Source organism: Prionailurus viverrinus, chromosome B3 (genome assembly GCF_022837055.1).
Source record: "Prionailurus viverrinus isolate Anna chromosome B3, UM_Priviv_1.0, whole genome shotgun sequence".
Taxonomy (NCBI): domain Eukaryota; kingdom Metazoa; phylum Chordata; class Mammalia; order Carnivora; family Felidae; genus Prionailurus; species Prionailurus viverrinus.
This window is the reverse complement of record NC_062566.1, coordinates 637,462-664,247: the sequence shown is the minus strand read 5'-3', so window position 1 is coordinate 664,247 and position 26,786 is coordinate 637,462. Positions and strand designations below refer to the sequence as shown.

Sequence of the window (26,786 nt, the reverse complement as noted above, 5' to 3'; positions counted from 1 at the left end):
ATTATTGTTGAGTAAAAAAAGGACTTCTTAAATACATCAAATCTCTGATAAGAAGTTAAAAAAATTATCAGGCCAAAATGTAAATGAAAGTGAGCAATCAGAGAGCTACGGAAAGCCCTGAAATTGCTTTTATCCTAAGACGGATGTCTAATTCCGAGAATCGAGATATCAGTTTTGACAGCCTTGGAGTGAAAAGATGGACAAAGTCTGAGTTAAGGCCTAACCAGGGTGGGAAATGTTCTGCTATAAAACCAGCACCCCAAAGGGGTAAAGTAAAATTAAATTCCATTTCTATCGCTGGTATCTGTAAGTGAAGGAAAGTCACCAGTTGTTGAAGGACTGAGAGGGAGAGACCCTGAACCCGCAAGCCCGAGAATATTTTCAAATCAATTTTTACACCTGAATAATTTTTTAAAACTTTGAGTCATGAATTTACAGTAAAGCAATCCTAATGCCAAAGCATCCTAAAGCAAAGCAGAAACAAATGCAAAAATGTCTACGGAAGAATGTACCTTTACCTTAGGCCTTAAGTAATTCCCACAAATAATTTTTCAAGACAATATGTAGCAAACACAGACAAAAAACAGCCCAGCACACAAGGAAACAAGGCACCAGGAAGAAGAATTAGTTGTACTAAGAAAGCCAAACAGTATTGGGCATAAAAGTATATAAAGCAATTAAACTTACTGTGTTTCGAAAAATCAAAGACAAGCTTGGAATTATCCGCAGTAACCAGAAAACTATAAAAATGACCTTGCCAAGAGAGCTTCTAAAAATGAAAAGTGCAATAACCAAAAAGAAGAATTCAGTGAATGGATTTACCAGCACGTTACACACAACGGAAGAGGTACTTAGAAAACGGGAGGGAAAATCAGAAGAACGTGTCCAGGATCTGTCTCCAGGGATTTGTCACATTCCTACATGGTCCAAGTCTTTTGAGCAAAGGACATGTTAAGTCTTTGGCAGCTAGAGACGGCATATCCCTCCAGAGAGATCTAGAGTCATATCTCCCCAGCGACATCCCACAGTAACAAAGACAAAGCCCTCTCCTTCCTCTCCCTGGAGGCACTTCCTTACATTTCAGGGTAATAAACCTTGAGGCACCTTCCCCATCCCATCCGGGAGAGATGCGCCCACATCCTAGGGTAAGGAGCAATCTCTCTGGAGGGAGGATGTGCAGGTGTGCCAGCAACCCTTAAATGCCCAGAGTCTCTAAGTTTTGGTGTTCCTTTTGCTGGGATGTGCTGGACTGTGTGCACCAGTATCATCTAGCCCCTATCACCTCACCTTGTGGGATTTAGGGCGCGGGGAACTGATGCGAGATATCGCGGGCTGTTGTTGCTGTAACAAACCATCTGTGTCTCCGGTCTTGTGTTCTGTCAGTACATACATAAATGCGAACGTATGTGTGTATAAAAAAAACTGTAGCAGGCTAGCTTGCTAGTTTAAAAGTAGGGCAAAATCTAAGATCCCTCAAAGTAAGTTGTCGACTTAACAAATGCATACACACAGAGAGAGAAAGAAAACAGGTGGATGCGGGCCTGGGTGGCTCAGTCGGTGGAGCATCCGACTCTTGATTTCGGCTCAGGTGATGACCTCACACTTTGTCGGACTCTGTGCCGACAGGGCAAGGCCTGCTTGGGATTCTCTCTCTCCTCTCTCTGCCCCTCCATCACTCACTTTCTCTCTCAAAAATAAACAAACAAACAAACTTAAAGAAAAAAGAGGTGGAAAATACGAGAAGTAAGAAGACATGGAGGGTACGGTAAGAAAGTATTACAGAAATCTAGACAGAAATCTAGTTCCAGGAAGAGAGGAGAAACCGGGTCAGAATTAATACCTGAAAAGATAACAGCTGGGGTGTTTCCATAATGAAAGACGAATCTTCAGATTCAAGAAAGCAAACAAATTCTGAGCAGGATAGATAAAAAGAAATCCACACCGAAATACATCATTGTGCAACATTTGGATAGAAAATTGATTTCTCTTCAAAAATGAAAATCAGAAGACGGCAGAATGTTATTTTCAACGTGCTGATAGAAAATAACCTAGAACTCTTTCCCCAGCAAAAACGTCCTTCAAAAACTGAGACTGAATTGTATACTTTAAAAGGATGAATCTTGTGATATATGAATTACATCTCAATAAAGCTGTTACTTTTAAAACTGCCTGTAACAAAAGCACCAGATAGTAAGTGTTGGTGAGGATGCAGAGAAACTGGAATCTTCATGCGCTGTTGTTGAGAATATAAAACGGTGCAGCTGTGTTGGAAAAGTCTGGCAGTACTTTAAAAGATTAAACACAGAGTAACCAGCCATTTCACTCCTCGACATATACTCAAAAGAACTGAAAATACATATTCAATACTGATAAATGCTACAATAATGACGAACCTTGAAATACTAGCCGAGTGAAAGAAGCCAGACACAAAGAACCACACATGGTACGATTCCATGTATATGAAATGTCCGAAATAAGCAAATCTGTATAAAGAAAGTGGATTGGTAACTACCTGGGGGGAGGAGGGAGAGGGTGGTGGTGAGCAGATTTGGGGGTGACAGCAAGGGGTGTGGAGGTCCTCTTTGGGCTGATGGCAATGTTCTAAAATCAACCGTGACAATGGCTGCACAAATCTAGGAATCTAATAAGAGCCACTGAGTTGTACTCTTTAAACGGGTGAATTTCGGACTATGTGAATTACAAGTCAAACTTGTTATTAAAAAAAATCAAGATGAAATAAAAACATTTTCAAATAATCAAAACCAAGTCTGCCGCCAGTGAGTCTCATTAAATGAGATTCTGAAGGATGTATTTAATATTTAAGGTAGTTGAAAAGTGAGCCTAGATGTAAGTTCTCAGATGATGGCTGGACTGAAAGAATCAAGGAGGTGGTGAAATATGTGGCTAAATCTAAACAAACTTTGACTGCACAAAGCAACAGGGCTAAAAAACCAAACAGTTACAATACCCGAAGGTAATGACACATAAGTGAGGTAAAGAGATTTAACATGCTCCAAGGCCTCTGTGTTATGAGGGGTGGGAGGTGCTGATTAATTGCCGACTTGAGAGGACAGATACGCACGCTGTGCTTTCTAGGTAACCACTGAAGTATAAAAACAGAGCATGCACCTTAAAATCTAGAAGGGAAAAATGATATGATTTAAAAAAAAACTCACTTAAAAGGAAGCTATTAAAAAGGAAAGAAAGGGAAAAAATAATACAAAGTACAAAAGAAGGTAGTAGCAGACTTAAGTCAAAATATCTGTTGATTACAATAAATATAAACTGAACAATTACTTTGGCTAAAAAGTTTATCAATCTGAACTTAAAAAATGAGATCTAACTACTGTATTTGCTGTTTGTTAGAAACATGTCCAAAACACTGGGTTGTTTACAGAGGTTAAAAGTAAAAAGATGAGGAGCATCTGGGTGGCTCAATCGATTGAGGGTCCAACTTCGGATCAGGTCATGATCTCACAGTTTGTGGATTCGAGCCCCACTTCAGGCTCTGTGCTGACGGCTCAGAGCCTGGAGCCTGCTTTGGATTCTGTGTCTCCCTCTCTCTCTCTGCCCCTCCTCCACTCATGCTCGGTCTCTCAAAAGTGACTAAGAAGATTAAAGAAAACGTGAAAACTCACCAGAAGACAGCTAAGGTTTTTATATTAGTAGCAGACAAAACAGATTTTAAGACAGAAAGCCTTACCAGAGATAAACAGGCCACTGTTACAATGACAAAGAATTCAATTCACGAGAAACAACTTTAAATTTGTATGGCCCATAAAGTAACTGCAAGACACGTGAAGCAAAACTGATAGAATGACAGGAAACAGACTATAATTCTAGATTTATAATTAGCTCTCAGTAATTGGTAAAACAAGCAACTACAAAAATCAGGAACCGCCCAGAAGACTTGAATAACGCCACCTTTGCAACTACAAGATGTACATTCTTTTCGAGAACACTTAACACAAGCTGACCACGAACTAGGCCATAAGGCAAGTCCCAACTATTTCAATGGATTAAAGTCACATGTTCTCCAACCAAATGTAGTTATGCCAGAAATCAATAATAAAAAGATAATTGGAAAAAAGTAACTGTTTTAGTATCCACTAATGACTCATGACTGAAGAAATAATAGTATGACTGTAAACAGTACGGCCGTATAATGATGGTTTTCATAGCCCCATCCATCACTCTTGTAGCTGGCATGCTACTGGAAAGAACTTTCCCTTTTCCCCTACTCGCTTTTTATCAGTAAGGACTGATTCCTCATGTATTTGGTGGGTTGTAATCTATTGCTGTCATTATTTTCATGCTCAAATGGTTTTGTATTTGATTAGGAGTAGTGAGCTCCTTCAAGCTGGGCTCGTGCACTCTTTTTCATTTTTATTTTTTAATTTATTTTTTAATTGTTTTAATGTTTATTTATTTTTGAGAGAGACAGAGAGACAGAGTGGAAGGGAGGGAGGGGCAGAGAGAGAGGGGGACACAGAATCCGAAGCAGGCTCCAGGCTCCTAGCTGTCAGCACAGACCGGACACGGGGCTTAAACCCACCAACCGTGAGATCATGACCTGAGCTGAAGTCGGATGCTTAACTGACTGAGCCACCCAGGCGCCCCTCTTCTTTATTTTCAAAAGCGCTAAAATACACATAATGTAAAATTTACCATCGTAATCATCTTTAAGCGTGCAGTTCAGTGGTATAAAGTGCGTTCAGGTTGTCGTGCAACCAACTGCCAGAACTTTTTCGTCTTGCAAAACTGAGCTTCTATCCCTGTTAAATAATAATTCTCTCCCTCCCCCTCCCCCAGTCCCTGATCATCCCCATTCTTTCTGTTTCCATTTGATTACGTTAGTGGAACCATACAGTGTTTGTCTTTTTGTGACTCGTTTGTTTCTCAGCATATGGTCTTCAAGGATTATTCCTGCTGTAGCTTGTGACAGAAATTCCTTCCTTTTTTAAAGCTCAATGATATTCCATTGTATGGATCTCACACATTTTGCCCATCCACTCTTCTGTCCACAGACATCTGGGTTGCTTCCACTTTTTGGCTATTGTGAATAATGATGCTGTGAACATGTGTGTACGAGTATCTCTGAAACCCTGCTTTCAATTCTTTTGGGTATACACCCAGAAGTGGAATTTGTAGATCACACAGTAGTTCTATTATTTTTCGTTTTTTGAGGAAGAGCCATACTACATTCCACAGAGTCTGTTCCATTCTACATCCCCACCAACAGTGCACAATTTCTCCGTATCCTCATTTCTCCACATCCTCACCAACACTTGTTATTTTCTGTTTCTTGTCTTTGTTTTGCTTTTACAGTAACCATCCTAATGAGTGTGAGATGATATCTAGTGTTTTCGACATGCATTTCTCTAATAAATTAGTGGTGGTGAGCATCTTCCCATGTGCTTGTTGGCCATCTGTGTATCTTCTCTGACAAAATGCCCATTCAGATCCTCTGCCCACTTTTAATTGGGTTGTTGTCTGTTTAAGGAACTACAGGAGTTCTTCATTCTTACACAGGGGCACGAGGAAGCTTCTGGGAGAGATGAGTATGTTCGTGAACCTGACTGCAGTCATGGCACCGCATAGCAAAACTGATCAAAGTGTATGCTTTACATATTTGCAGTTTATTGTAGATCAATAAAGTTGTTTTTAAAAAAACAAAACCCAAAGACATCTTAGAAGACTGAAAAGTTCTGGGCAAATTTTATTTCACGTTAGCCCTTCAACAACTAAAGACGACTAAACTGACGATTGTAATAATACAAAGTAACTAATAAAAAAAAGAATGTGGAAGTTTTCCTTCATTTCCTATCTGAAACAATGTATTTAGCACTGGGATTATCTGGACTCTTAAAATTTTCAACAGAATTTCTCTGTGAAACCATTTACATCTAGTGTGTTTTTCTGCTTCCAGTGAGACAGTTTTTTCATAACCACATGCTATGAAAATTGAGTTATTTAACTTCTAATCTTTGCTGGCATCAATTTTGGTAAATTGCATTTTTCTAAATAATTATCCATTTCATTTGAATTTTCAAATTCATTTAACACAGAAGTATGCAAACTAATATCATTAAAAATTTTTTTCCCACTTGTCGTTTGTTATTTTGTATTTGTGATTTTTCCCAATTTTCTTAAATTAGCATTAGTTTACCTGGTTTGTTAAACTGTCTAAGATCTAAGATTGTGATTTCTCAATCAAACGTTTTTCTGTTCTCCATCTCATTGACCTCTGCTTCGATCTTCATTTCTATTCTCTTGTGCTTTCTCTTGTTTTACTTTGTTGTTTTTATTCTAACTTTCTAAGTCTGGAATTTACTTCAGGTGTTTTCTTCCCTAAGTTTATAATGTGTTTAAGCCAATAAATTTCCCCCCAACCACTACTTTATACGTATCTTACAGAATCCTACTTGTTAGGTTTTCATTTCATTAGTCTTCAGGAATCCTTTATTTCAATTTGGATTTCCTTTCCAGCCAATAGTTCTTTATTCATTCTTTATTTATTTTTAATGTTTATTTTTGAGAGAGAGAGGGAGAGAGGGTGCCAGCAGGTGAGGGACAGAGGGAGAAGGGGGCAGAGGATCTGAAGTGGGCTCTGCACTGGCAGCACAGAGCCAAACTCGGGGCTCGAACCCACGAACCATTTAGATCATAACCTGAGCTGAAGTCAGACAGTTTACTGACTGAATCACCCAAGTGCCCCAACATCTAATAGTTCTTCAATTAAAGGGTTTTAATGTTCCATATGGGTTTTAAAATTTCTTTTTAAATTTCTAATTTTGTTGCATAGCGGTAAGGATTGTTTGTGACATTTCTACTTTATGGAAATTACTAACCTTTTTCTTGCGACCTAACATACGAACTATTTTTATGAATGTAAATGTACACTTAAGCAGATATTTCATTACTGTACTGATCTTGCTTTTCCATAGATTTTTTTAAAAATAAAAAATGTAAGGGGCACCTGGGTGGTGCAGTCAGTTAAGCATCTGACTTTGGCTCAGGTCATGATCTCACGGCTGTGAGTTCAAGCCCTACATCGGGCTCTGTGCTGACAGCTTCGAGCCTGGAGCCTACTTTGGATTCTGTGTCTGCCTCTCTCTGCCCCTCCCCTGCTTGTGCTCTGTCTCTGTCTTTCAAAAATGAATAAATGTGAAAAATATTTAAAAAAAAAATAAAAATTTAAAAAATTAAAAAAAAAAAAAAGAAATCTCATGTTTGGAAGTAAATATACTTGCAAATAAACCATGGATCAAGTAAGAGATCACAATGGGTACTGGAATATATTTGGAACTGAATAATAATGAAAGTCCACATATAAAAATGTGATATGCAACGTAAAAGGTAGTGACAGGGAAATGTACAGCCTTCATTGTTAGAAAAGAAGGCTAAATATGAGCAGAAAGCATCTATTCAATGAAGTTAGAAGATAAAAACAAACTAAGCCTGATGAGAAAAGAGAAAGAAGTGTTTCTGTGAAAACACTTAGCAAGAACAAGAGAAAAGACACAAATCAGTATCAGGAGTGAAAGAAGAGACTTAAAATTAACTACATTGCCCACAGACATTGAAACATCGTTTTCAGGGGCGTCTGGGTGGCTCAGTAGGTTAAGCGGCCGGCTCTTGGTTTTGGTTCAGGTCATGATCCCACCATTTGTGAGTCTGACCCAGCACTGGGTTCCACACGGACAGTGCAGAGCCTGCTTGGGATTCTCTCTCTCCCCCTCTCTCTGCCCCGCACCTCGTGCTTCCTCTCTCTTTCTCAAAATAAATAATAAACTTAAAAAATGTCATAACAGATTCTGAATAATCTGCCAATAAAATTAAATTTAGATGAAATGGACAAATTTCTTTAAAAATTAACTTGCACTCACAAAGAAACAGAACTGTCTGTGGTCAAGGCTTGCCCTGCCAGACATATAAAGATTTAACAACACAAACAAAAAAAAGTCTTTAAAAACATAGGGGTGATGGTGTAAGGACAGGAAGACCAGTGGAAGAGAATAAAGCACCCAGAAACAAGCCCGTGCACAATTTATAACAATTTATGACATTTATCACCACAGAACACTAGCAAATGAGTCTTTTCGGTAGTTGGTGCTGGTACCCTGGATATCTACATGGGGAAGAAAGGAAATTTACACCCTACTTCACTCCAGACACGTAAGTCACTTTCAAGTGAATAGAACTTGTCATTTTAAGGGATTTCTCAAATAAGATACAAAAAGCACTAACAAAAAAGAAAAAAATAAAATTGAATTATTTAAGAATCTTTTATGTGTCATTTACCTTAGAACAGCACCAAGACTTTTGAAACAGCTGAGTACAGAGAAAAGCAAGGTACCGATTACGCAAAAGTCAGGATAACGATTATCTTTGGGATAGAGGATGAACAGGGCACACACAGGGCTTCTGAAGGTGTTAGCTATGCTCTATTTCTTACCCGAGACATATGTACAGGGGTATGTGCTTTGATAAATACATCATTAAGCTATTTCAGGAGTCCCCAGAGACCTCGCCCTAACATTCGCTGATTTGCTGGAATAACTTACAGGACTCAGCATATAGTCCTACCAACAGCTAAGGACACACAGCCAGATCAGCAAGGGGAAAAGACACACCAGGCAGAGTCTGGGGGAATCCAGGTGCCACCTTCCTGTGCTCTCTCCTCTCACGAGGGCACATTCTCTCAATGAAGACGCAGCTACGTGCAACATTTCTGCCCCAGGAAACGTGTCAGAGACTCAAAGTCTAGGGTTTTTATCGGGGGCTGGTCCCAGAAGCACCCTCTGCCCACCAAAAACATGGACTCTCAGAATGAAAGCAGGCGTTAGAGTTCCAGGTGGGCAAAACAACCATGTTGGCGTAGGAGAGGTTTCAAAAGCCCAGTTCCCACTCGCCAGCCAAGAACCAATCTTGCAAGCAGGACTTTAGTCTCAGGCCTGCGATGTTAACTCGTACACAGGTGTTCTTTGCACTTTTCTCTATGAAATAGAACATATTTCACAATAAAAGATATTTTAAAAACGGGTGACCAACATATTATTAAATCTGTGTTTAAAAGCCACAGAGAAGACATTTGCAATATATACAACTGACAAATAGTGTATGGAACGTATAAACAATTCCTGTAAGACAGTTGCAAAGAAAGACAAAAAACCTGAACAGGCTCTTTTAAAATGCAGAAACAGTCCATAAACACAATTAAGGTCCTCAACTTCACAATAGTCTAGGGGATTGAAACCACAAGAAAATACTACTATACATATACCTACTAAAGAGGCAAAAATAAAAATACAGTATCAAATGGGGGGCACCTGGGCAGCTCAGGTGGTTGAGCTTCTGACTTTGGCTCAGGTCATGATCTCGTGATTCGTGAGTTTGAGCCCCACGTCAGGCTCTGTGCTGACAGCTCAGAGCCTGGAGCCTGTTTCAGATTCTGTCTCCCTCTCTCTCTGCCTCTCCCCCACTCGCGCTCTCTCTCAAAAATAAAATAAAAATATAAAAAAACATTTTTTTAAACACAGTATCAAATATTAGCAAAGATGTGGGACAATGGTTAAGTCTCACACACTGGTGGAAGGGAGGTGCAGCCACTTCTGAAAACAATTTGGCCTTTAGGAAGGTAAAAGGTACACATATTCTTTGACCCAGTAGTTTTCTGAGTTACGTGTACAAATTCATGAACACGCACCCGAGGACATATGCACAAGAACATTTACAACAACATCAACAGCCAAAATCTGAAACCAATCCAAATGCCATCAAAGCAGGAAGGATAAAAATAAACAAACAAAAAAACTACAGAATGGATAAACTGTAGCAACAATCACATAAAGGAATATTCTATAGTGATCATATAAATTTTTACCAAAAATAATTTTAAAAATCAAAAAAACCTGTATCTACAATATGAAAGAATCTCACAAACATAATGTTGAAGCAAACAAGACAAAGTAGAATACATAAATTCTCACCCTATTTGTAGATCTCAAAACCAGGCAAGACTGAACTATATCACTTATGGATGCATACACAGGATATACCATGAAGACAAGAAAATTACCACAAAATCAGAATAGTTCTCTCTAGTGTGGGGAGGAAGTTACGATGAGGGGAGCTACACTTCTGGGGTACCAGTAATACCTATTTTTTGATCTGTTTGATGGTTATGTGCAACTGAAACTTTATAATTATCTTTATGTTTACATAATTTTAATGTGCAATTAAACTTTATAACTTTTTAATAATTATTCTTTAAATTATATATACTACGTACTTTCTAGGGTATTATGTATCTTTCTCAAAAAATTTGAGAAAGAAAAATTAGCAAAAATAACAAATAAAGGATTAACGTTACAAACGTACAAAGAAGGGTGCATGGGTGGCTCAGTCGGTGTCTGACCCTTGATCTCAGCTCAGGTCTTGATCTCAGGGTCATGAGGCTCCCATGTTGGAGCCTACTCAAACAAACAAACAAACAAACAAACAAACAAACAAAACCATACAAAGAACATCCAAGTTGCCATGAACAAATGATCCAGGAGTATAAACACACAGTTCACCAGAATATATAGACATTAAATAAACTTAGGAAGAAACATTCAACTTTTCTAGTAATTAATAGTAAGAAACAACATTTCATACCTATTAAATCAAGGAGAGTGGAATACTGTGATAATTTATAAGGTAAATGGCAACCATGAAGACTGAGTAGCTGCATGGAATAATTTAATATTGGGAAAACAAAAGACTAAATCATGAGTGCATTATGCTTACAGCTAAGAAAGCTGCATAGCTAAAATTTGTAAAGAACTCATGAAAAAGGAAAATAGCTGATATGATTTAAAGACACGATTATGACTGTAATATTTTCCTGGATATTGCAAATATGTTTCATTAAGATACAGGAATTTTTTTTTTCATTTTTTTTTCAACGTTTATTTATTTTTGGGACAGAGAGAGACAGAGCATGAACGGGGGAGGGGCAGAGAGAGAGGGAGACACAGAATCGGAAACAGGCTCCAGGCTCTGAGCCATCAGCCCAGAGCCTGACGCGGGGCTCGAACTCCCGGACCGCGAGATCGTGACCTGGCTGAAGTCGGACGCTTAACCGACTGCACTACCCAGGCGCCCCAAGATACAGGAATTTTTAAACAAAGAACACTCAATAGTTCCTTGTGATTCTAGAGAACAAATTCCACGTCATAACCCCAAGACCTTTCACAAATTGACTTCAACTTGTATTTTTCACTCAATGCCAGGCATCATGCTAGGCACTAGAGTACAGAGATGGGCAAGACATAATTACTCCCCTCAGTGAGCTCCTAGGCTGGCAGGAAACAGACATGCCAACAAATAATTACAACTTAGTGAAGTAAGTCCCACGAGAAAAGGTTTCTTCTTAAAAGTCTAGGACTTCCTGGAGCACCTGGCTGGCTCAGGAAGTGCACCCAACTCTTGATCCCGGGGTTGTGCGTGCGAGCCCCACGCTGGGTGTTGAGATTACTTAAATAAATAAGACTTAAAAAAACAAACAAACACAAAATGTGACTTCCCACAGAAACAGACACACAAATACGGAGAATAAACTCACGGCTGTCAGAGAGGAGGGAGGGACATGGGCAAAATGGGCAACATAGATGAAGAGGAGTGGGAGGTACGGGCTTCCAGTAATGAAATGACTAAGTCTAGGGGTTGAAAGGTACAGCCTAGGCAATAGTCAATGGTACTGTAACAGCCTTGTGTGGTGACAGATGGTAGCTATGCTTGTGGTGAGCTAATATATAGTCGTCAACTCACTATGATGTACACCTGAAACTAATGTAACATTGTGCTTCAACTATACCTCAATTTAAAAAGGAGGTAGGGGTGAGTCTATGGCTTCCCAGATGAAGGAAAAACTCAAGAAAATCGTAGAGAAGCTTTCCAAAGAACATTGAATTGGAGCCCAGGTGAAACCTTCCAGACAGGGTGCAGATGTGAAGGGTAGTCTATGCACTATTGGTACCAAGTCTGAGGCACATAGCAGGTGGCTGGAGACTGTTTAAAAGCCTCGGGGTTGGGGCGCCTGGGTGGCACAGTCGGTTAAGCGTCCGACTTCAGCCAGGTCACGATCTCGCGGTCCGTGAGTTCGAGCCCCGCGTCAGGCTCTGGGCTGATGGCTCAGAGCCTGGAGCCTGTTTCCGATTCTGTGTCTCCCTCTCTCTCTGCCCCTCCCCCGTTCATGCTCTGTCTCTCTCTGTCCCAAAAAAATAAATAAATAAACGTTGAAAAAAAAAAATTTAAAAACCTCAGGGATCCCACTACGGGCAATGGAGACCCACTGGGGCTTTCAGCATTTAGCTCCCGAGAGTATTTTGCAATTACTTTGGACCTCTTTGTTCTATCCTTTTTTCCCTTAAGAGAAATATATATTGGGGTGCCTGGGTGGCTCAGTTAAGCATCCAACTTCAGGGGCGCCTGGGTGGCGCAGTCGGTTAAGCGTCCGGCTTCAGCCAGGTCACGATCTCGCGGTCCGTGAGTTCGAGCCCCGCGTCGGGCTCTGGGCTGATGGCTCAGAGCCTGGAGCTTGTTTCCGATTCTGTGTCTCCCTCTCTCTCTGCCCCTCCCCCGTTCATGCTCTGTCTCTCTCTGTCCCAAAAATAAATAAACATTGAAAAAAAAAAAAAAATTAAAAAAAAAAGCATCCAACTTCAGCTCAGGTCATGGTCTCACAGTTCACAAGGTCAAGCCCGACACTGGGCTCTCCACTGTCAGTGCAGAGCCTGCTTCGAATCCTCTGTCCCCTTCTCTCTGCCCTCCCCAGCTCTTGCTCACTCTCTCTGAAAAATAAATTAACATTAAAAAAGGAAAGAAATACATAAAAATATAAAAAATATATGTTGATGTCAAAATATCTATTTAGTTAAAATTAGTATTTTTTAAAATATTTATTTATTCATTTCGAGAGAGAGCAAGCAGGGGAGGGGCAGAGAGAGGGAGAGACAGAATCCTAAGTAGGCTTCATACTATCAACACAGAGCCTAACTTGGGGCTCGATCCCACGAATGATGGGATCATGACCTGGGCCGATATTAAGAGTCAATGCTTGGGGCGCCTGGGTGGCACAGTCGGTTAAGCGTCCGACTTCAGCCAGGTCACGATCTCGCGGTCCGTGAGTTCGAGCCCCGCGTCGGGCTCTGGGCTGATGGCTCAGAGCCTGGAGCCTGTTTCTGATTCTGTGTCTCCCTCTCTCTCTGCCCCTCCCCCGTTCATGCTCTGTCTCTCTCTGTCCCAAAAATAAATAAACGTTAAAAAAAAAAAAAAAGAAAAAAAAAAGAAATAGAACGCTGAAGTGCCTGGGTGGCTCAGTTGGTTGAGCATCTGACTCTAGATTTCGGTTCAGGTCATGATCAACCCACGGTTGGTGGGTCTGAACCCCACATCGGCTCTGCGCTGACAGTGCAGAGTCTGCTTAGGATTCTCTCTCTCTCTCTCTCTCTCTCTCTCACTCCCTCTCTCTGCCCCTCCATCATTCTCTCATAAAAAAAAAAAAATTAAGAAAAAAAAAGATACAGAACGTATGTGGTAGCTATCATCATCACGACTGCCAATGAAAGGAACTCAAGACCCAGAAATTTTCGCTTCTTCCAAGGAGACCATAAGCTGCTTTCTGATGTTTATTTATTTTGGGGGGAGAGAGACAGAGACAGAGAGACAGAGCATGAGCGGAGGGGCAGAGAGACAGAGACACAGAATCGAAGCAGGCGAGCTGTCAGCACAGAGCCCAAGGAGGGGCTTGAATCCACTAACCATTTGATCGCGACCTGAGCCGAATTTGGACGCTTAACTGAGCCACCCAGGCGCCCCTATAAGCTACTTTCTGACAGCAGCCTAGCTAACAAAATGTTTACTCAATTTAGGTCTATTTTCATTTCCCATATGGAATACTTCTGCCTTCTTTCCCAATTTCTGACCTCTAACCCAGGCTCTGCCATTACTGTCCCTTAACCTTGACAGGGGCACAGGAATGCTACTTATCCACATTGGTGGCACCAGGAGCTGTCAGGTGCCTGCTCCATCTCAGGCCAATAGGTGCCCAAAGTTCTGAGTAACCTGAGGGCAGGCGAGGACTATGAGAGGAAGCCTGGTGTTGTGGCAGAGGCCTGGGAGTCAGGCAGCTCTTTCCACACAGGGACGAGCTCTTTGTGCTTTAGATTCTCCTTGTCAAAAATGAGCACAATTTTACCTACTTCTCCGGGTGATGGTGATAATAGAACCCTTACCATGTAGCAAGTCCCCTTTGGAGCATTTATTGCATATATTAAGCCACTTAATCCTAACAAAACCTCCAGGGTGCAGAAGAGATGATTCCCCCTACACGACAGAAGGAAACCGAGGCACTTAGTTTAAATGACGAGTGGACAATCACAGAACTAGTAGGTGGAAGAGCCCGGATTCGAAGCCAGGAAAAGTGATGCGGTCTGTGTCCTTAACCACCTCCCTCTGCGGAGGTATTGTGGGGCTACAATTGTAAGCAAATGGGTCCCAGGCACGTGGCACACAGTACGCCCAAAATACAGTAGCCCGGCTCGTGACCGTGGAAAGCTCGAGAAAAAGTACAGTTTCGGTCTTCACCGGGGAGACGGGGGAAGTGCCAGAGGACTGGGCTGGCATCATCCACAGACTGCAGTGTGCCTGGCCCTGTGGTAGGTACCGGAGTACACCAACAAGAACACAATGGGTGCCAGGCCGGCTCTTCCACCGACACCGGGGGCGATCCCGGCCCCACCCCCGGGCCTGTTTCCCCGTCTGGGAACACGCGTGCTTTTTCTCGCGTTCTCTCGGGCTACGGGCCGCGACAGAGGGCTCCGCGGGCCTCGCCCAACTGGGACGGGCAACGGAGAACCTTCCTCTCCGGCCCCGGGCCGGGTCGCCGGGAGCGGGGCTGGGCTGGGCGGTGCCGGGCCCGCAGTCCTGTCAAGTTCTAGCGCGCCGCACTCACCTCTCCCGCAGGCTCGCAGCGGGCGGAACCCCGGTCCAAACTCCCCGCGCCGCCGCCGCAGCCCCCGCGCCGCGCGCCAGCTCACTTCGCGCCGGAAGCCGGCCGATTCCGATTGGTTGCTTCCTGAGGAGACCGACCAGTGCCCTTGCCCCGTGGTACCTGTCCCCGCCCCCGTGGGCTGCTGGGGCCGCGTGTTCCCAACGCCCAATCAGAGTCTGAGATCCGAGGTCAGGTGACCGTGGTTCAACGTGGGCTTCCGGCACTGTCGGGAACTTTGTTGTCCTTGTGTTTCTTAGCGTCGGAGGAGGCTTTAAAGAAGACAGGCGCCTGGAAGCGAGCTGGGGTGAAAAACCACGGAACTGAGAGGAGCCTGAGACTTGGCAGTTCCCACAGGCCAGGTCAAAGCTCTGCACCCCTGCCTCTTTGGCTCTTATCCGCTGTCTCTGTGAGACTTGGGGGGATTCTGCTCTCCACCCCCTTGTAGAGCTGGCCTCTGCCCCAATACGTGAGCGACTGTAAATTGTCATTGACGGGGAAAGGGATCTCAAACTCAGATGCCTCGGTGGGCAGGTGAGGTACCTGAATGAGAAGCCATGCTGCTGTTCCAGTTGATTGTTGACACGCGCGACTGTGGGCTCTGTGATGCCAGATCTTTTTTTTTTTTTTAATTTCCTTCCCTTCCTTCTTTTCCTCCCACCCTTCCGCTTCCCTCTCTACTTTTCCTCCCTTCCTTACTTCCCTTCTCTTCTAAGAAAAATTGAAAACGTGTTTATGTGTGAAATCCGCCGATTTTAAAATGCTACAAAAATAACACCGCAGTCAAACAAAACACATTATTGTTAAATTACTGTCTATAGGAAAAAGCAAAAGCAGGTTTTTAATAGCCAAATGGCCAAATAGGAAGCAAGATGGAGACAAGGTACAAGGTATGAAAAATCTACCAAAAGAGAAAGCTGAGTACACTTAGACTCAAAAGGAGGGTACTACCCAGAATGATAGGGTCGTCTCAGAACTCAATGAGGTGAAACCCAGCTGAAATTGCCTGGGCCACACACTGCCTGAATTCTCCTTTAGCTTTTTTCTTCATTGTCCTTCACATTTCTGCCTTCCCTAGTGCCAGTCATTGTGCTAAGCTCTTGAGAACTTTCTCATGGAGCGCACAGGATGTTAGACGTAGACGTCGGTGGAGGAGGCGGACACTTGCACATTGAGGACAAAAGCGATAGGAATAGTGATCATATTATGGGAGTACTTAGGAAGGACACATCCACAGAGTGACAGCTTTAGGTGGGATTCTGAGAGATGAGTAAGAGGTATGATTTGGAAGCAAAGGCCAGGAAACTGGAAAGACGACAATAAGGTACCTTTGAGGAAATGGCAGGGAAGTGAGCAATATGGAGAGATGATACGCGAGAGGAATCGGACCAGATCTCAGTTTGGACTTCACCCTAAAGGTAAGTGGCAATTGTTGGATGTGGCGACAAGTGGGATAGGGGAGAGCCTGGTGCCATAATATTAAGTGAAATCAATGATTTTACATATACGTGTATATGTATGGATCTCCACCACCCAGATCAAGGTACGTACCGTTTCCAGCACCTGGTAAGATTCCCTTGTGGAGCTTCCCAGCTCGCTCTCCCCCCAGCAGCAACCTGGTATTACACAGCGTATATTCTTCTGTAACTGCTCTCTTTTTTTTTTCTCAACATAGTATCTGTGAGCTTTATTTATATTGTATGTACCAGAGACTCATTCTCTTTTATTACTAATTTTGTGAAAACTGTGAAATGGCCCCCAAAATCCTTTTTGTCCAGTGAAAAATAAGGTGTTGTCTAGCACACCCTCAGGGGTATCTGATCCCTTGTAGGCTCTATGCCTTTCATTGTCTTCGAGATAAAGAACATCTCTAAATTGTTTTAAAGACAGGTTCTTGTCTATAGAAATGCAAATTGTGTCCAGAGGAACGCATTTAATTATTGTCAATTTGATCAGTTCTGCCAGTTTTGCATCTATTTGTAAAGTATTTCATTATTTCTCTATAGTATATATGTGTGGTACTTTGAATTTTCCTTTGTACTATCTTTCTGGATCTCATTAATTAATGAGTCAAATAAAACCTTTGACGTGTTTATTTTATGTCTTTCAACGTTTTTTTTTGTTTGTTTTTATTTATTTTTTTTATTTTTGGGACAGAGAGAGACAGAGCATGAACGGGGGAAGGGCAGAGAGAGAGGGAGACACAGAATCGGAAACAAGCTCCAGGCTCTGAGCCATCAGCCCAGAGCCCGACGCGGGGCTCGAACTCACGGACTGCGAGATCATGACCTGGCTGAAGTCGGACGTTTAACCGACTGCGCCACCCAGGCACCCCTATTTTATGTCTTTATAAGAGTCATGATTATACTTGATTTTAAAAACCATTCTTTTATTAACAGTATGCAATTGTATGAGCATGCTACAATTTATTTATCCATTCATCTAATGATGGACATTTGAGTTTTTTCCCTTTGGCTATCATACATAAAACTGCTGTGGACGTTTTTACATAAGTCTTTTGTGATCGTATGCATTACTTCTTCTTGGGGGGTAAACAGTATCTAGGAATAGGGTTTCTGGGCCATAGGCGTAAGCGTGTATTTACCTTTGGTAGAAACAGTCATGTTTCCAAAGCGGGTGTATCATTTTATACTACCACTAACACTGTGTAAGTGTCCCATTATCTGTATCTTCATCAACATTGAAATGGCCAATCCTTTTCATTTTAGCCATTCTGCAGGGTGTTTAATGGTATCTCCTTGTTGTTTAACTTACTATAGAAGGTTTTCAGGAGAAGAGTAACTTGGATAGTTCCTTTCCAACCCTGGGCCCAGCAGAATGGCTCCTGCATAGCAGGGTGGTGAGAAGGAGACGGGCCATTCTGCCATCACCGAGGTACTGACCAGAGAACACATCATCAACATTCACGAGCACATCCATGGAGTGGAGTTCAAGAAGCGCGCCCCTCGGGTACTCAAAGAGATCCAGAAATTTTCCAGGAGGGAGATGGAAACTCCAGATGTGCACATGGACACCAGGCTCAACAAAGCTGTCTGGGCCAAAAGGTGTAAGGAATGTTCCACACCGTATCCGTGTGCGGTAGGCTAGAAAACAAAACGAGGATGAAGATCCACCGATACGGCTCTATACGTTAGTTGCCTATGTACCTGTCACCACTTTCAAAAATATACAGACCAGTAATGTGGATGGGAGCTAATTGCTGATTGTCAAATAAAGGTATAAAACTGCAACAAAACAAAACACAAGTAACTTGAACAGATTTTAGAAAGCTCTTTTTGGTTGTTATGTGGAGGATGACATTTGTACACCAATGCTCATAGCAGTGTTATTGACAATAGCCAAAAAACCACATCTATTGGCAGATGAGTGGATAAACAAATATGATATCTATAGGCAATGGAATATTATTCAGTCTTAAAAAGGGATAAAATTCTGACACATGTAACAATATGAACCTTGAAGAAATTACACTAAATAAAATAAGCCAGGCACAGAAGGACAATTACCGTGTGATTCCACTATCATCAGGTACCCAGAATTCGGAGGCAGAAAGTAAAGTAGTGGTTACCAGGGTTTGGGGCGGAGGGTATAATAAGGAGTTACTGTTAAACAGGTAAAATTTGTTTGGGATGATAAAAGAGGTCTGGAGATGGATGCCGGTGATGGTTGCACAACACTGTGAATGTAACTGACGTCACTCAACTGTACACGTAAGATGTTTAATGTTAAATTTTATGTCCTATACACTTTGACACACACAGGGACACACAGGTATGCACACGAGCCTGGTATTCTGGGTCTGAGAACTGAGCAGTGGCCAGTTCTCCATTGAACTGTCTCCATTGAACCTGTAAAATTTTGATTTATAGAAGTGACTGAGTGAGGACACAGAGAGATTTTATTACTCTGTGTTTCCTGAGAGGAGGAAGCACGCCACACGGGGCCACGTGGGGAAGCAACAGGTGTGGTCAGGACGCAGAGAGGAGCAAGGAGAAACCTAAGCCAGACACTTAATCGGGGTTCGTACAGGGAAGGCAAGCCAGGGCAGGGAAAGTGGCTTGGGATTGGCTAGTGTGAATAATCCTGTGAAGTGTGAAGGCCCCAGGCTTGGGGACTGTTCCCAGATGTCTAGTACCTGGCCCTGAAATGATTTCGTCCAGGGCAAACATTGGCATAGTGCAGGAGAGTCAGATAAGGAGGTGGCTGTGTTAGGGACTTGAGATTGGCTGCAGGGTTTCTGATATGACTTTCTGTGCTTGAAAAAGTAGGATCACCCAATCACGCCTTGGCTCTTCATTTGGCAGTGTGTTTAGTAGATGTCAAAAGGACAAATACAGAATGTAAAAAACAAAACACAGAACAGTTGGCCCTGTGGCTGTCTGGTACCAAGGAAACTTTCAGGTGACAGTAGCGGAGACTTTCAGGAAGTAGGGCCTAAGTTGCTTGAAACAACACAGGAAACATTTTCAGAACATTTCACTATGAGCGTGAAAAAGAGGAACAGGTGGGAAGTATAAGGAGTCCTTCCAGGCCAGCCCATAACTCAGTTTTCCATTTATATGGCATTAGCCAAAAAAAAACAGACTTGAAATATTTGGCCTCTAATAATGTATTTTTAAATTTTTTTAATGTTTATTTATTTTTGAGGGGGAGAGAGAGAGAGAGAGAGAGAGACAGAGCACTACCAGGGGAAGGGCAGAGAGAGGGAGACACAGAATCCGAAGCAGGCTCCAGGCTCTGAGCTGTCGGCACAGAGCCTGACGCAGGGCTCGAACTCACAAACCGCGAGATCATGACCTGGGTCAAAGTCAGCTGTCCAACCGACTGAGCCACCCAGGTGCCCCTCTAATAATATTTTTGTCAAATTTGCAAACTGTATTAAAAACATGATGTTGAAGGGGTGCCTGGGTGGCTCATAGGGTTAAGCGCCTGACTTCGGCTCAGGTCATGATCTCAGGTCATGAGGCAGGTGTCTTGTGGGAGTCAGTCTCCATGACCCAAAGCACAATGGGTGGCCCAGCTGGATACGGAAGGTCACAGCCTCAGGGTCTATGAGAGCCTCTATTCCCAGGCGAGTCCAGTGTGTAGCCAGTTATCATTGTTTTAGTAGCGTACAGCGTGAGGCTTAGAGGGCTCGTTTCTTGCATCACAAGCCTTTGAGCAACTTATTGCCATCGTAAGTAGTCTAGAAACTCCAGAAGGCATAAGAAGAGGTTGCCAAAGACTCTACAGTGAAGGGGTTTCTGAGGGCATTAATGGGAGTGCCTGCTGATTTTAATTTGGAAGTAAAACTTGTAAATGAGGAGTATGTCGCCACCAGCCCCCCAAAGGACTAAAAGGTACAGGAACTATATGTCCGCAATGAGTGTGTCAGATGAGTCTCCTTGGAGAAAGATGTCATCATGGCATACCTGTGCTCCTGGTGGACACGGTGAAGATCTTATCTGCACAGACTGCATGCGGTGGCAAATCTGTTGAGGCTCCCCATGCCTGGAAAAGGTACGTTGTGTCCCCTCAGAGGTGAAGGCAGAGCACAGATGAGAGGCTGTTGAAATGGGGACTCGATGTAGTGTATTAGCCACATTTATAAGAGCAAAATATAAACCCATTACTGACTGGATAGATTCAGTAAATTTATTTTTGAGAGCGAGTGAGAGTGAGCACAAGTTGGGGAAAGAGGCAGAGGGAGGGAGGGTGGGGGGGAAAAAGAGAGAGAGAGAGAATCTTAAGCAGGCTCCACGTTCAGCACAGAGCCCCGCTCGGGGCTCAATCCCATGACCCTGGCAACACGACTTGAGCCAAAATCAAGACTTGAAATGCTCAACCGACTGAGCCACCCAGGTGCCCCTAGATTCAGTAATTTTAATAATATTAGATGTTGGGTATGAGGGCCAGAGCATTAATGATGCAGTAATCCACCACGAGTCACCTGTTGTAGACTGAATATTAGTCTCCTTCCAAAACTGATACATTGAAGCCCCACCCCCACTGGGACTGTATTTGGAGATAAGGCCTTTACGGACACAACTAAGATTAAATGAGTTCATGAGAGGGGCGCCTGGGTGGCTCAGTCGGTTAAGCGTCCAACTTCAGCTCAGGTCACGATCTCTCGGTCCGTGAGTTCGAGCCCCGCGTCAGGCTCTGGGCTGATGGCTCAGAGCCTGGAGCCTGCTTCCGATTCTCTCTCTGCCCCTCCCCCGTTCATGCTCTGTCTCTCTCTGTCTCAAAAATAAATAAAAATGTTTAAAAAAAAAAATGAGGTCATGAGGGTGGGCCCCTAGTCCAACAGGACTGGTGGCTTTACAAGAAGAGGAAGAGAGAGATTTCTGTTTCTCTGCACCACACACACAAGGCCACGTGAGGACACAGTGAGAAGGCCTACAGGCCGAGAAGAGAGGCCTGACCAGAAACTGAATCAGCCAACACCTTGATCTTGGACTTCCCAGCTTTCATAACTGTGAGAAAATAAATTCCTGCTATTGAAGTCACCCATTCTGTGGTATTTGGTTATGACAACCCAAGCTGACTGATACAGCACCTTTTGTTTTTTCCAGGTTTAAGAAACAGGCGAAATTGGGCTGTCAAATGGAGAAGCAGTGGGCATAATCACCCCTTTGTTAATTAGGTTTTAATCCTTGAAGGCCCTATTGTAACTTACATTGGGCCATAATAGCTATTTTAACTAAGGGGTGTCTGGAGTCCACTGTATCGAGCCAATCTGCAACTGCTAAAGATTTAGTTTCTTGGGTTGTTAAAAAATGTCTATTTATTTTGAGAGCCAGAGAGAGAGCACACACAAGTGAGCAGGGGAGGGGCAGACGGAGAGGGAGAGAGAGAGAGAACCCAAGCAGGCTCTGCACTGTCAGCGCTCGGGGTTAGATCTCACGAAACACGAGATCACGACCTGACCTGAAATCAAGAGTCAAACGCTTACCCAACTGAGCCACCCAGGTGCCCCAGCCAAGGATTTAGTTTTAATTTATTGTTGATTGCATTAGAGCGTGTGTGTCCAATATGGCATATTTTTAGGGCAATGGGTATTCTGACTATGGAAAATTTAGGCAAGGCTATAAAGTGAGACATTCCTAGGTTGTTTTGTTGTTTTTTTTTTCTCTAGCTTATATTTAATTACTTTCTTAAGATTATAGCAGGCACGATGTTTAAGTTTAGTGGAATCTCTGGCTGTAACTACAATTTGAGCCCCAGTATTAAAACCATAAAGTTTTGTCAATTGGTACATTTTGCAACTGCTAGAGTTAATTTAGAGCTTGGGCTGCAGACACACAAAAGACAATCAGCACTGTTTTTATCTTTTTGTTATACAAATTGTTTTAGTATGTAAGTTTCTTGTACATAAACTTTGGATTTCCAATTGGGTTAAATTAAGGAAATGTCTTTTAGTTAGATATCATGTATACATATGTAAAGTATCTATTATACATTTGTGTTAAAATATTATATAGATACGTAATCTATTTAGTTACCTTTTATTTTCTTCCTCTGCATCTAGGGATGTTTTGTTCTTTTTTCTCTGCCTCCCGTTTCTCTCCTGTTTCAGGCTTTTAGCTGCCCAAAAGAGTGGTTTCTAGTTTCTGTCTCCAGCTGGTAAGAGGAAAGGCAGAGAGAAGAGCCCCAATATTTCCACAACCTAACCTGTCCCTTTCTTGGAGGATTCCCAACACACATCTTTTTTTTCCTCTTAAAATCTTTTAGGGGCGCCAGACCTTGTTTTTCGGCTCAGGTTATGACCTCACAGTTTGTGAGTTCAATCCTGCTTGGGATTCTCTCTCTCTCTCTCTCTCTCTCAAAATAAATAAATAAACTTAAAAAAAATCTTTCAGAACAGCCAGACAGCTGTATCTCTAGATGGGTAACGTTTTTCCTTTTTTTTTTTTTTTTCCCCTGTCTCCTGGCTGTCCCAGACCTTCCCCTGCGCACCCCCCACCCCCACCTCCTCTGTTTTGCTTTTGAATGTTTACCTGATAAAAGTCCTAGTCTGAATAATTCCAGCAGGATTGGGGGCATAGGGGCTGTCCCTAGATGTCTGGCCCCAAACCCTGGGTTGATCTAGGGCAGGGGAAATATTGGCAAAGGATCGAGGGTTATATAAAGGAGGGGCCTGTGGGTGTGGACGTAGGACAGGCGGGAGGGTTTGAGTAGGACTTTCAGAGCTGGCAAAAGCAGCATCGCACGCGAGATGTAAACAACTTTGGCTGTTCGGGCGGGCCTGTGGTTAGGAGATGTCAGGCACACAAATACAGAATCCAGGAAAACGGTTTGAGCAGCGCTGGGGCACGCTGGGCACTCTCCAAGACGCTAGTGTGTCTCCGCACCCACGTGTGTGTTGGGCATACCATAAGAGCTTCCAGGCATGAAAAAGCTCCTCCCCCCCCCCCCCCCAAAACCCCAAAGGCAACAAAAGAGAACCTTCCGCGGTAAACATCTGTCGTTTTCACCCATGGAGGACCGTCTGTTCGCCGCATCTTGATATCCCTTCGGAGAGCCACCCCTTCCGACTCCCAGGCCACGCGGCTCTGGCCATTGTGGGAATGGCTTCTGACGCCTGGAGCCCCAGAGGCGGTCACGTGACTTCCTCCTGGCCAATCAGCATCTCCCGCTGTCTAGGCCTCCGTGATTGGTTCAGGGATGGGCCCGTGGTTCCAGCCGGTCGGTTGCTAGAATGTACTGGGAGCACCGCAGGTGTCCCCTTTCTGGTGGGGTTGTCAACCTGTTAGGGTGTCATCTTGGAGCTGGGACTGCGAAGGGGGCACCAGGTGGAGGAGGAGTGGGAGCTAGCCTGGGAAAAAACCGCCACAGAGGAGAGTACAGGCAAGCTAGGGAAAGAAACTGGGTTCTGATTGGATTGTCCGACGCCCTGGATCCTGCAGTGCAATCAAGTACATGAGCTGTTAAGTTCCTTTCATACTTAAAAAATTTGCAAGGTGCAAACTAGTAGGCATAATATACTACTGTTTATGTAATAATACGAGGGGAAAATAGTGTTTCTATGTATCGGCTTGCAAATGCATTTAATTTTTTTGATAAGAAACTAATAATCAAAGATACCTGTTGTGGAACGGTAATTCAGTAAATGGAGGAAAGAATCGTAGAAAGACTTCTCTGTATATCCTTTTCTATCTTTCGACATTTACACAGCTGAGAGTGTTACCCATTCATAGTATTAAATACAGACTTCTAAAAATACAAAAACTAGAGGCTGCAATGGTATTTTATAAACCTTAGGAAGAACAAATCCTATTACATCAACAACATTGAATTTTCAAAGTATGTCCTAGTAAGATAAGTATATTTCCACTCCTAATCACTCAGGAGCAAAGTAAAAAACATTAACAGTTAAGAGACCAAATAGATGAAGCAAGATCTTAACTGAATTTAAGGTTAGGGGTGCCTGCTGGCTCAGTCAATCAAGATGCAACCCAGGATCTAGGGTCATGAGTTTGAGGCCCACACTGGGTGTAGAAATTACTAAAAAAATAAATAAAATTTTAAAAGTAAATAAGTAAAGTTAAGGTTATGTATACACAGCCTGCCTTGTGTTATGTTTGCTGAGAAGATTCAGGAAGCTTTCTGAGATATCCAGTGATAACTGCAAAGTTCTTCCAGAATATTCGGTGTTATCCACAAGGAACTTCTGTCTCGGAGTAGGATGTAGTAGGTATCAGTACGTCGTCATTCCTGCTGCAGCAATTGGGGGGGAAGGATAAGCTACAAAAATCATATATATTTGTTTAAGTTCATTTATTGATTTTTGAGAGAGAGAGAGAGAGAGCGCGCGCGCGCGCGCCCGCACGCGGGGTGGGGGAGGGGCAGAGGAGACAGAGACGCAGAATCCAAAGCAGGCTCAGGCTCCATGAGCCCCATATGGGGCCTGAACCCACGAACCGGGAGATCATGACCTGACCGAAGTTGGATGCTCAACCAGCTGAGCCACCCAGGCACCCCTCCCCGACAAATCATATTTTTAAAGACATCAAAGAGCAGTGGAAAACAGAGAAGGAAGAGCCCATTCTGGGTGAGCTGGGATTGTTGGTCATTTTTTCCCTGGGTCATTTGTGAAGTCTGGTCATAGGCTAACGACTGGGCTTGGTTTACACTGAACTGTTGAGGCCACTCAGGCTATTGTTACAGGCTAGAATCTAGATATGAGGCTCTTTTGCCCATGGGATATTTGGTAAGTGCTGGGGTAGACTGGGGCAGGGGATAGGGGAGGGCCTGGCTGGGGCCTTGGCTGGAAAGGCAGGGTAAGATCTGCATTCTCTTAGTGTTTAGAAGGCTGAGTCCCGCTAAAGGGAAGGGCCTGCAAGAAACACAAGGCAGATCTCATTCTCATGGTAATTAAAAACAGGGGTGGACAGAGCCTAACTAAAGTGGCAACTCACTTCAACTCAGCTCCATTCTGATTGGGTTGAGGCATCATCCCTTTAAGCTATGTTGCCTTCCGGAGGATGGGTAAACCCTCTGGGGGAAATATAATTAACTTCAACTTCTGTGATTCTTTTATACACAATATTTGGCATATAATAGAACATTCTAAGTCATCAAAAAAGCAGGTTATCGTAGACTGAACATTGGCCTCCCCAAGATATGTCTGTCCTAATTCCTGGAGCCTGTGAATGTAGAGACTTTGCAGATGTGATTAAGGATTTTAAGATGGAGACATTATCCTGGTTTATCCAGGGGGACCCGATAAAAGCACAGGGGTCCTTATAAGGAAGCAGGAGGGTCGTAGTAGAAGGAGGCACTAAGCTAGAAGCAGCAAGTTGGAGTTATGGGGAGACGGGATCACAAGTCAAGGAATGCAGGTCCCCCGAGAAGCTGGAAAAGACAAAGAACTGGATGCTTCCTTGCAGCTTCCAGAAGCAACCAGCTCTGCCAATACCTCGACTTTAGTCCCACGAGACTGATTCTGGACCTCTGACCTCCAGAACTGTAAGATAATAAATCATCATTGTCTTAGACCACTACATTTGTGGTCATTTATTATAGCAGCAATAGGAAACTGATACAGCAGGGCAATGCACCTGATCATCAAGAGGGGAAAAGTGAGCCAACAAAAGTGGACCCACATCTGATCTGGATGTCAAGGATTTAAGATAACTATTTAAATATGTTAAAGAAAATAGCGGGGGCAACGGACAAAATGGTGACCAGATGGGGAATTTCAACAGAGAACTGGAATCTGTAAAAGCCAAAGGAACATTCCAGAATGGACACATGTAACATCTGAAATAAAGAATTCCGATGGGCTGAGCGGCAGAGTTGGACACAGCAGAGGCAAGAGGTTGGTAAACTTGAAAACGGGCCAATGGGAAATATCCAAACGAAAGTACAGAAAGATAAAGTAGCAAGAACAATGTTAACTGCAAAGAATATAATATTTGGCTAAGAAGATTATTCATTCCTTTAATCTTAGAACGTTTGTTGTAGAAAATAAAACGGAATTTGTGTATTTAAACTATAAAGAAACTCACTTTATAAATCATATTGTAGATTCCCCTATTAGCCTCCTGGATCTAGTAACATAAAATAAAGCTTCTAGCAGTTTCGACTCTAAAAACTGAATTTGTTTTCACATTTGTAGAATGGAGGTGGTGGTGCACATCTCACAGGATTAGGATGAGAATTAAGTGACACGAGGCCCTTAGCATAAGGCCTGGCACAGAGTAAATGCCCACTGGGGACATCTGCCCTGTCACGTGTCGTGAAC

General features: G+C 43.0%; 1 protein-coding gene, 1 long non-coding RNA gene and 1 pseudogene across 2 annotated transcripts in view; 1 reads left to right on the top strand and 2 right to left on the bottom strand.

The window, feature by feature from the left end:
- The window catches only part of BLM (BLM RecQ like helicase), a 90,480-nt gene extending 75,391 nt beyond the window's left edge, over positions 1 to 15,089 (bottom strand). The window contains exon 1 of the mRNA XM_047862566.1: positions 15,002 to 15,089. The gene's annotated coding sequence lies outside the window, so the exon portion shown is untranslated. The remainder of the gene's footprint in view (positions 1 to 15,001) is intronic.
- Positions 15,090 to 17,875: 2,786 nt separating this feature from the next.
- LOC125167824 (60S ribosomal protein L31-like) lies at positions 17,876 to 18,254 on the top strand (annotated as a pseudogene).
- Positions 18,255 to 19,908: 1,654 nt separating this feature from the next.
- On the bottom strand, positions 19,909 to 23,901 carry LOC125167825 (uncharacterized). Its single transcript, XR_007152961.1, has 3 exons — positions 23,486 to 23,901; positions 22,543 to 22,660; positions 19,909 to 20,603 (listed from the first exon to the last, which is right to left on the bottom strand). It is a non-coding gene; the product is annotated as an uncharacterized LOC125167825 (long non-coding RNA).
- Between the last annotated feature and the right edge of the window lie 2,885 nt (positions 23,902 to 26,786).